The 11924-nt window shown below is 38.4% G+C and overlaps 1 long non-coding RNA gene across 1 annotated transcript; it reads right to left on the reverse strand.

Moving 5' to 3' along the window:
• Positions 1–5551: 5551 nt before the first annotated feature.
• LOC129349875 (uncharacterized) lies at positions 5552–7975 on the reverse strand. Its single transcript, XR_008603056.1, has 2 exons — positions 6986–7975; positions 5552–6050 (listed from the first exon to the last, which is right to left on the reverse strand). It is a non-coding gene; the product is annotated as an uncharacterized LOC129349875 (long non-coding RNA).
• Positions 7976–11924: the final 3949 nt, after the last annotated feature.

Here is an 11924-nt window from a genome sequence, read left to right on the forward strand (position 1 = left end):
AGATTAAACTTCCACAAGGATCCAAAATAAGTTGAACTTCTACATGAGAGCTTCAATTATTATTCATCTACTTCCTGAAAAGTTTGGTCAATAAAAAAGACAAAAACTAATATTTTCAGCTGAACTAAAGACAGACTTTGTGATTTTTCTGCTCACATGTTGTGTTGTTGTAAACTCACTCTTTCAAATAAATAGCCTCTTAACCCCCTGGAAACCAGCGTTTGTCCTGCTTTTGTGTTGCTCCTCGGCGACCCTAGACAGCCGGGTCGTAATGTTTTTTGAGCAACACACCATACTATGACGTTTTTACAATGATGGTTCTACTATGGAACCAGTTTGACATGTTCAGGTGTTCTTTGTGTGAAAACTCAGAGATTTCAGGTATCAGAAGGTGGTTTTCAACTTTCTTTGTTAACTTTCTGCTTCAACTTTAAATTAAATTTGCTTCACTAACCCAACCCTCTGGACTTCCAGTAAGCTGTGTTCCTATTGGCTGTCCAGGTGGCTGCTTGGTGTTATTAGGAACACCTGAGCAGCTCAGTGTCTTCCTGCTTTATTTAGCTGCAGACAAACATTTCCTCTGCTTCTCTTCACCAGTGAACTGGGTTTGGCTCCATTGCTTTACTTTGTTCTTTAGGCGTTGGCTTGCAGCTTCCAGCAGTAAAATCGTCTTTAATGTGTTTCTTGGTTTGTTTTAGGGCTTTGTACTGGATAGTTATCTTGGTGAAGGTGGTTCTTTAGCCACAGTTAGCACATGGTGCTAATGTGGGCAGTGATTAGTGGATTTGGAGCAGCTGAGTTGTGTCTTTATCTTGGCTGTAGTGAGTCTTTGGAGGTTTTTGGTCAGACACATTCTGTATTCTTGTCCAGAAGGTAAGAGTTCCTGTTCTGATTCTCTGTTCTCAGAGGTTCTCTGGTAGGCTGCAGGAGACTTTAGCGTTTGGTTTGTACTAGTTTGGTTTTAGTATGGTTTCATTTGGACGACTATCTTGAAGTCCCTCCATGTGGTTTAGTGAGGTTTTCTGGAACAGTTCTACAAAGCAACCTGCAGCAGAAGAGACTTTGAGAGTTTTTAGGAAGTTCTGGAGACCAGACTTTAGAGCAGCAGAAACATTTGTCAGCAGTTTGAGCAGGAGAAGGTGAGCTTCAGAGTAGAAATGAGATAGAAACCTTCTTGACCCGTGTGGTGAGATCCTGTACCAAGAGTTTGAGCAGGTTGTGAAGAGTCTGTAGTTCTTCGGTCTGAAAGCACAAGAAGAGTCAACTCATTAAAGGAGAAAACAGGAGATATTGTTGGTTCTTCTGTCGCTCTGCAGTTTCCTTAGACTGAATATCAAGTTTATATTTTAAATGATTTCCCATGTGAGCCCAAGAAGACTTCAATAAACTCCCTCCATCCCCTGGACACATGTTTTATTACCATGTTAAATTTTTTTTTTTTTTTTTAATGTTTTTGAGTTTTAATCATAGTTTTAGCATAGTTTTTTCTCTTTGCTTGTTTAGTTTTGTCATCTGTGTAAAAGGTGCTACACAAATAAAGTTGAATTGATAAAATGAATAATTGACTAACTCATGATTGTGACAACAGAAGTATTTTCATTGTGATTTAAGGGTTTATTTCATTTTTAAGGTTGGGGTTAAAATCTTGACAGAAGAAGATTAAAGAAATAAACTACATAACAAAAAGCAATTAAATCAAAGGGGAAAAAATGTAATACAATAAAACTTTTAAAAAGGTTTATTATTAAAAAATATTTTTTGAATGTTTAATTATCAAAAATATTTTATCTGTAATTTTTAATATTTGTACTTGAAAATTTTTGTTTGTCATAATTACATGTATTGAATCTTGTTTAATTATCTAATTCAATATTTTGTCTGTTTAATAGAATTTAATTGTACTTAATGTTTAACTATATTAAACAGACAAAATATTGAATAAGATAAACAAGATACAATACATGTAATTATGACAAACAAAATTGAATGTTTTTTTTCTTTCCCAATATTTAATTTTTCGATTAAATCTTGAAGGTTTTTCTTTTTGAATATTTTACCACCTTTTAATGTTTAATTTTCTTTTTAAATGCTTCATTGTATTTTCTGTTTAATTCCTATTTGAAGTTTTATTGATTTTAAGATGTAATTTTCTAATTAAACATTTAATTTTGTAATTAAATGTTTTATCTTTTTAAAGGTTTAATAATCTAATTAAATGTTTTGTATTTTTTAAAATGTTTAATATTCTTCCTGTTTAATTGTATTTTTTGAATGTTTAATTATCGAAAATATTTTATCTGTAATTTTGAATAATTGTATTTGAAAAATTCTGTTTAATTTCATAGTGACATCTATTGTATCTTGTTTAATTATCTAATTCAGTATTTTGTCTGTTTAATAGAATTTAATTGTATTTAATGTTTAACTATAAACGAAAACATCAAGTTGTTTCTTCAAACATTTCCTCTTTCTATGTTCTTGGTTTGATTGTGGATAGATTTACTAAGAACTCATTTCAGAAAACTGCTTTCCAGATAAAGTCTACTAGTAGTTGAAGGCATTTATCAAACTAATGTTACCTTCTGATCTCCACAAACTTTACTGTTCAGTGAAGAGAATCAAAGTTTGTTGAGGATTTCTTAAAAAACCCACAGGTGAAGGTCTGAGAAGAACTCAGATGGATGGTCTAAATGTGAAATCAAGACTCATGGTCACAAGTTTTAAGGCTTCTGTTAACCAGAAAGTTCAAACTAACAGAGAAGTACTGAGAAACTTTTAAGATTTCAGTCCTCAGACTGTCTGAAGTTTCAAACTAACAGAGAACTACTCAGGAACTTAGAGGATTTCAGTCCTTGGACTGTCTGAAGGTTCAAACTAACAGAGAACTACTGTGGGTCTTAGAAAATTTCAGCCCTCAGACTGTCTGAAGGTTCAAACTAACAGAGAAGTACTCAGGAACTGAGAAGATTTCAGTCCTTGGACTGTCTGAAAGTTCAATCTAACAGAGAACTACTGTGGGACTTAGAAAATTTCAGCCCTCAGACTGTGTGAAAGCTCAGGTCCTGAGGACTCGGGAGGTGTGGAGGCTTTGTAAAGTCTTGGAACTGAAGGTTCAACCCTCCAGCACAAAGGCTGAAGTCCAGCCTCCTGAGAAAAACGGTCGAGTCGAGACTCAAGTTAAAAAAAAAACTCGAAAACGACAAAAAATAGATGATAAATGCGCAAAAAAAAGAAGAATTAGTATCTGAGCAAGTAGCTCAGGGGGTTAAGAAGATAGACTACCAACTGGAAGGTCGCTGGTTCAAGACCCACCACCGGCATTTTTCATTCTTTGTCTTTGTCAGAATTTTGAGAAAATTTAAGAAGTGTCTGGTCTTGAACCAGCGACCTGCAGCTCCATAGGCAAATCCTTAACTCACTGAGCTACAGATCAGATAAAAAGAAATAAATTCGTCGTCCCTTTGGCATCGTAGTTTCCAAGTGACCACATGGGCAGAGCCAAGGCGGAGTCTGGGTGGAGTCAGGGCGGAGAGTAGGCGGGGAGGTGGGTGGCGGCCTCCCCCCTCTACTCCCCCACCTCCCCCCACCACCCACCACACCTTCCCCCACCCCACGAGTTCTTCGAGTTTCGACGAGTTCCTCGAGTCTCGACAGGTTTTCCCGAGTTTCTGGAGTTTCCACGAGGTCGGAGGCAGAACAAGTTGTCATGAAGAGGTGTTGAAGTCGGTCAGGATGGACTGACTTTTTACAGCGACTAGAAGGAAGACCACTAGAAGAGCAGGTCTTTAACCACCATCCATAAAATCCATGGAGTCGCTCCAGAGAAATGAAGGGAGGTCAACTTTTATCAACCTCCATCCACATGTTCAACTTGATATCTTTACTTTGACATTTGTAGCACCACAAACCTTTAGTATCACACTTTATTATCATTTATTAGGACTTTAATGGAATCCACCAGCAGATTTAGTTTTTTTTGACAAACTTTATTCTTGTCATCGTGGGATTGCAGTATTTAAAACTGTTCCTTCTATTTGACCTCATGTTTATTAGTTTTAGTGGAGAAAGTTATTTTAGTTGTTGATTAGTCTCTTAAAAACCAAATAATAAATTGGATTAGTCAAGAGGTTAAAATTTCTTACTTTGTCATCTTTTAAATATGACAAAAAATATAAAAATAAAGTGTCTTGAGACAATTTGACCTGTATTTGGGGTTATATAAATAAAACTGAATTAAAATTGTATGTATCTTGTAATGTTGGAGTAATTCAGCCATATATGTTGGAAAACACATTTTATTTGTCCATTGATCTGTTGATTGTTTTCTGCAGTAATTCATTTATTGTTTTGGTTTATAAAATGTCAAACCCAAATATATTCAGTTTACTGTCATAAAAACCAAAAAGATTTACATTCATGATGCAGGAATCAGCCAGTTTTTCACTTTTTATCTTAGTATAGTCAGAAAGATAGTTGATAATGTGTGAATTGTTGCAGCTTGTGAGTCATAAAAGGTTTTAATCTTTGGGGCCGAGTGTCAAAAAACATTCAGAAACCAATATCAGCAAAGTACTCAAAGATTTGAACATCATTTGCATGACAATGTCAAATTAAAGGACATTTATTTCCAACGTAAATGTGTGATATTCATCCTCTGGAGCTTTCTCTTCACATCATCTTCCACCTGGACTGGTTTGGTCGGGATCATGTGCAACAAACATTTGAAAAACTGTACTTTAACATCAATGAATGACACTGAAGTTTAATCTCTACATAAATGAGACTGAGTCTGGATGTGCTGCTCTGTCATTAACTCCTAAGTTTAGGGAAAGTTCAAACAAAAGAGGACAGTTCAGATCAGACTTGAGAATGACCTTATTTTGAACAAACATCTCAGACTTTCTGAGCTTCAGCACCTCTCGCAAGATATTTTAACAACAAGCAACTCAAGAGATCCAGAAGTTGGAGAGAGTTAGCTTTAGCTGAGCCAAAGAACATGTGGGACGCTAACCTAGCAAACATTTCAGACTTTTCTCTGTGAATTCTGAGAAATAATTTACTATTTAATGACAGAGCTACACATCTTAACTCAGTCTCATTAAAACAGACTGTAATTCAGTGTCATCCATCCATATTAAAGTGCAGTTACCCAAAATGTTTGTTGCATGAGCTCCAACAAAACCTGTCCAGGTAGAAGGCCACTTTGACAAACAGGAAGTGGAAGATTCCAAGCAGATTTATAGAAGGGGGAACCGGACTGTACTAAGTGTGGTCACGTATAGAGGGGTGTTTTGTGGGTTTTTAAGGCTGATAATGATTATTAGTGAGAGACTTGGAGTAGATATTCATTTGCAGTAAATGAAAGTATTTAAAATCTTGGAGTTAAACTTTGAAGAACACAAACTCTAACAGGAAACTTTGTTGATACATTTTGTTTTGTTTACAGATGTTAAGTTAAAGGAGTTTTATTCGTGACATATAACCAATCAAATCACTCCAGAAGACAGAGCGACCACAGGTAGATAAAGGTTCAGAGCCAAAGTAGCACCATTTTTAAATGTATTTATTACCGTAAATCAGTAAAAAATAAAATACTGATAATCAGTAAATCAGTCAGCCCACAATTACTACAATTCTACAATGTATGTCTCTTTCCTTTGACCTGTTATTTGTACAATATACGATGTATATGATGGCGTTTTTTCATACCAAAGGCTATACTATGATGTTTTCTAAGAGACATACGATGCTACTCTGTTTGTTCTGGCTCTGGGCCGCTGCACTCCTCCTCTGTTGTTTTCTGGATTGTACTCAGCTGCATGCCTTCGTCCACCCGGCCTCCGTTGACTCGTCTCGCCTGCCGTCTCTGGAGCTGAAGCTGGATTGGAACAGACCAAAGTACAGTCCAATCACGATGCCAGCTGCCTCTCAAAAGGCTCCTTCATCTGGCAGGTGGTGGAACTTCTTCTGAGGGGAAGCTGAGCTGGCCCGGCAGAACTTTGGAGATGTGTTCCAGTGGTTGGTGGATGTGTGGGGAGATAGAGAGGGACCTTTGAATTGTTCAGAAAGGAAAACAGGGAACCCATTGGTAGTTATAGTTTAGGCTGCTACTGCGGTGTGTTTTGGGGTTTTAAGAGGTGAACAGGAAGAGTTGTTTTTCATATTGATTATCTTTTACTTTGTTCCTGGTTGGAATGCCCATCAATGTCAACATGAAGTTCACTTTTAGTTCTGTTGATTTATTTTTATTTTACTAACACCCATTTGCTTTTAACCCCCTCACATGTTGTGTTGTTGTAAACTTCCTCTTTCAAATAAATACTTGTTTAACCCTCTGGAAACCAGCGTTTGGACTGTTTTTGTGTTGCTCCTCACCTACTGACAGCTGTGGACTAAAGGCTATACTGTGACGTTTTTAGAGCGACATGCTATACTATGATGCTTGTTGGGCGACACGCTATACTATAGGCTTTTTTAATTGACATATTACTATGACGTTTTTTTTGTTTTAGTTTTTTTTTGTCATTTTTTAGCAACATATTTTAAGAATTTGAACCGTTTTAAAAATTACTATACTTTTACTTGTGCAATGAAATATTATTCTATGGCATTTTTTAGACAACATATTACACTCTGATGTTTTCTTGAATAACATACTATTTTGACAATATACTGCACTATGACATTTTTTGAACCACATATCATACATGACAATTTTAGGCAACATCCTATCATTTGCGCTTTTTGAACCACATAATAATCTATGGGGGTTTTTTGGCCGACATGCTGTACTATGAACTACAGGCCATACTATGTTATTCTTGAAAAGTATACTATACTTTGACATTTTCTGAACTACATCCTATACTATGGCGTTATACATAGAGTGCTTTGGTTACATGTTGATTTATAATCTAGATTTTTTTCTGTTTTGTTTTTTGACGGGATTACCACAGACCTGACCGTGAACACCATTGACACCCACCTCAGGGAGACGCTGCCTAAGATCTCAAGGCTGCTTGGTCGTGGTCTTTCTGGTCCTGTTCCAGAACGCCTTCATCAACTACGTCTTCTTTTGAAGAGGCCCTCAGATGCTGCAATCTCTCACTTTAAGGAGGAACTGCTACTTTCACTCTGTAACGAGACGGCAGTTATTTTAAAGACCCAGCTCCTGGCGGCTTTGAGTGAAAGTTTAACACCCATCAAAACGGAACTACAGACAGTTAAATCTGAGCTGTCGGTCAGTATTTCAAACATCAAGTCCGACCCGGCTGCCCTAAAGCATGCTGTGGGTGAAACGGAAACTTCACTCTCTACATCACCGATGACATCATCACACTCCAAAGCAGAGCACCTGTCTGCTGAACTTTTAAAAGTGGACTATAAATGTGAAGAATGTGAGCAGCAGCAGACTGTGAGCAGCGGAACAGATGTGATCAGAAAGAAGTCATTTTCTTTTTTCTTTTCTTTCTGGTTGACTTGATGCTGTCAGATGCAGATGTTGGAGCTGATTCTGATCTTTCAGGATAAAAAGCTGCTTTTCCTTCACAGAGTTTTCAGGAAATTATTCTTAGGTTTTCTCTGCTATTTATATTTTTATTATCTGTGATTATTTCATTATTTCTTTATTGTGAAATAAAGTTTGAGGCATAAAGACTCATTTAGTTATTTTATTCCTTAAATCTTTGACGTAGCAGAACTAAACTTCCATTTTCCTTCTTGTACTTCTGATACTAGAACTAAATGTATCTTCAACACGGATCATCTGCTTTTAATGAATCAGCAGCAACATCACAACAACAAATGAGACAATTTTCAGCAAATTAATGAAACTGATGTCATTTAAAACTATCAGAGTCTGTTTTAGTGTCAAATTAAAGCTGATTACTGACAACTAGAACATTAACGTTACTGTTTTAATCACATTTAAGTTTCCTGAACGTTACATTAATGTCAACCAGCCACAGTTTTATGAACTTAATGAACCACATAACAGGAACACAACACACTTCAGCTGTTTACATGAAACTCAATACAAACATCGTTAGCTTAATGCAGTGGTTCTCAAATTTTTTCTGTCGGGCCCCCCTCCGGAGTACAATATAATACATATATATGTGTGTGTGTGTGTGTGTGTGTGTGTGTGTGTGTGTGTGTGTGTGTGTGTGTGTGTGTGTGTGTGTGTGTGTGTGAAAACATGAACTGTGAACTGTGAAAACATGAAAATGCAGGGCTGTGTTATTTTATCCGATTTCATTTTGTTATTTTTCACAGTAAAGATCAGGGGTGTCAAACTCATTTTAGTCCAGGGGCCACATAAATCCAATCTGATCTCCAGTGGGCCCCACCAGTAAAATCACAGCATAACCTATAAATAACCACAACTCCAACTTTTCCCCTTTGATTTAGTTCAAAAAAAGTACATTCTGAAAATGTTCACATTTAATGAACTATCTTTTTACAAAATATTATGAACCTGAAATTTCTTAAGGAAAACAAGATCAATTTCAACAGTAGCCTATTATGCCTCAGTTCATCATTTACACATGCATTGTAACTGCCAGATAATAGTTTATCTACAAAAACACAAAACATTCAGTCACAGGTATCTGGAACTGAACAATCTAGTATTTTACTTCATGATCAGAACAACTTGTCAAGTTCTAGAAATTATTTTAAATTTACAGTTTTACAAATTTACAGTTAATGTTGTAATTTTTATCATTTGTAAAGTCGTCCCGCGGGCCGAAATGGACCGTCTGGTGGGCCGGTTTTGGCCCACAGGCCGTATGTTTGACATTGCTGGTAAAAATAATCGGAGGAGATGAGCCGAGTACGTGACGTGATCAAGTACGCTGGTGTTCCGACTGCACATTAACGACACGTTCTCCCGTTCTCAGGAGTCTGTACTTCGGAGTCTCAACGGCCAGCGGATATACCATAGATATATACAGAAGATTATTATTATTATTTATATCTATGGCATATACAGTCTATGGGGTCAGCACGATTTCAGTATTGTTGTACGCCGCGAAAAACAGGCCGACGTTAAAACAATAGTTCAGCTAATTAGTTCCGTGTTGAAGGACCTTTTCCTCCCAGTCGCCCGCGCCTCCCCTGACATGCCTCTGCGCCCCTCCAGGGGGGCGCGCCCCACTATTTGAGAAACACTGGCTTTACGCTACGTTAGCTTTAACCAGGCGACGACTGAGCAGCTAGCTCGGTTAGCATCGCTAACATTAAAGCTAATATTTACTATGCTAGCTTTCTTCTCTGGTCAACACACACTGAAACAAACTCCACCAACATCTGGACTGCATGACACACATTATATCTGACACTAAAGCTGCATATAAAGTGCATTAAAAGCGGCACCGATACGAAAGTAAACATTTACTTACCGAACTATCCTTTCAGTGTCTGCTGGTAGAATCAGCCGAAGGTAGAAAACTGGTTAAAACAAGCCAACGGGCAGGAAAACTGTCTGTGGAAAATGTTCTGCTGCTGCACCGATAAATAAACCAACAGTTATTATATCAGAATTAATCCAAACGAGGAGAGCAGAGTCTCTGCTGCCTCCTCCATAGGACCTGTCAATCATTCCAGACCGGACTGTCAATCAAGTAGTCCCGCCCCCTGGCTTCGCAAAACTTTAACGCTCTACAAAAAAAAAAAAATCAATATTGATTTATTTTAAGATCAGCCACCTGATCTCTCATTTTGACCATGAAAACTAACGAAAAAAAAATGTATATACAGTCTATGCACCGTACTCTGTTTGGCTCCACTCTTGCTGATGACCATTTCCGGTCTCAGAAAATGAAAAAACTGAACTTTTTTGTTTCTCTCTCTTACTGATTTTACTTTCTTGTTATTCTAAATATAAAACGAAAATCAAAGCATTTAAAAAAAATCGTATATCCCTTTTCCCCATCCCATGAAAAGGAAAAACGCCTTGTATTTCAATTTTAATTTTTGTATTTAAAACGAAAATCAAATAACCACTCGTTTTTTTGTTTTTCAATACCCGTTTCAAGAACGGAAAATCCAATTACCAGATCCGTACACGGACCAAGGATCAAGTGGACAAAGCAGAAGAATATTGGAAAATGTTTGGTGGAATGATGGGGAACAACATCAAACATGTTACATTTTACATCTGCTTTCCAGCACAAGAATCTGATCTCATCTGTGAAACATGGTGGCATAATGCTGTGGCTGGGGCCTGTTATAGCATCATTAATGGAGCAATGAATTCTTTTAGGATGTCTGCCTGAGCTGAATCTCGAGAGGAAATGGGTCATGAGGCAAGATTTGAACAAAGAATGGTTGTAGGAGATCAAGTTAATGTTTTGAAATGACCAATGATAATTAATTCAGCAGAAATATCGTGGACAAACCTGAAGTGGGCAGTTCATGTGAGGAAACAACAACATTCAATGGCACTGGCAAGAGCTGTGGGATATGGAGACGTTCAGAGCAAGCTTCACCATCAAGGCGGCCTGTGATGTCCTACCATCGCCCAAGAATCTCAGCCAACAGTATGGTAAAGACCCTATATGCTCACTCTGCCCGACTGCAGCTACACTCAAGACCAGACCGCAAGACCAGATGCTGGGCAGTTTAGAGGGGCTTGCGATTGGAGAATGCTGTTAGACCTGGACCTTTGCTTCCCACCTGAGATCGCATCCACCAATCCATGACCACACCTGGTGCTATGGTCAGATTCGCTTAGGCACGTCTATGTCATCGAGCTCACAGTGAACTGGGAGAGTTCAGTCGAGGAGGCCTATGAGCGCAAGAAGCTGAGATATTTGGAGCTTGCCACCGATGCAAAACAGAGAGGCTGGAAAGTGAGGGTCCGACCAGTCGAAGTAGGCTGCAGAAGCTTCCTAGCCACCTCAACATCCAGGCTTCTCCATTCTCCAAGAGATGGGAGTACGTGGGAAGACCCACTGGCAGGCGATCAAAAGGGAAATGAAAAGGGAAGTCAGTGGCTGTGGCTGAAGAGCAAGGACTCCATCTGGGCCTTCAAGTGAGTAGATGGCATCTATAGGGTGAACCTGGGATGCTGGGATTCACTGCTGAACCCTCTGGAGGTGTCATGGACCTATCAGTGATACACCGAGGAAGGATTTATTATTTTACAAACATTACCCCACACTACGTGAACTGGGATAAACCAAAGGTGAACTGACCAGGTCAACAGAGGGCAAACTGCAGCAGCTTACACTCACTACACACCAACACTCGTTGCTGACACACATACATACATGCACATACACTGCACATTCTCACACACTCACTTTACTGAAGGCCACTCCATGTCCTGAAGACTTCTTGTTAGAACAAAAACTGCTGTGTTTAAGAACTGATAAAGTACTGATGACTGGAGTTGATGTGTCAACTAGAAGCTGTGATAATATATGACTGAGACAGAAGTCAGCAGTTAATGGAGATGGGAACAGTACAGAAAGATACATATGAATCATAATGGGGAGAGTCTAATTTACAGTATCCAGGATCTTCTGCTTGAAGGGATTGTGTGCCAAGAGGCTAAGGACATGCCTGTGCACCTACGAGAGGGCTGCGTTCAACGTGGTTCCTCTCCAACAGTTGTTGACCAATAAGATTGTTGCACATTCCATAAAAAGACTCTGTATACTGTGAATTCATCCATTACTGGGAAGACGCCTTCAGATTAACACCTTTGTTAACTATAGTCCTCTGAACAGTAATGGTCCTTGATATCAAGCTACTTGGCATTGCAGAATAAACAACTTCAACTGAGAGAAGTTGTCTGTCTGGTATCTCAAAAAAAAATGAACACACTCAACAGGTGGCCACTTGATAACCCAGAGGATGCCCTCACTCACCTGACCGTCCCACAGAGTCTCAGGTATCTCATATATGTAAGAAGGGAT

This window comes from Amphiprion ocellaris, chromosome 10 (genome assembly GCF_022539595.1).
Source record: "Amphiprion ocellaris isolate individual 3 ecotype Okinawa chromosome 10, ASM2253959v1, whole genome shotgun sequence".
In the NCBI taxonomy this organism is placed as follows: Eukaryota; Metazoa; Chordata; class Actinopteri; family Pomacentridae; genus Amphiprion; species Amphiprion ocellaris.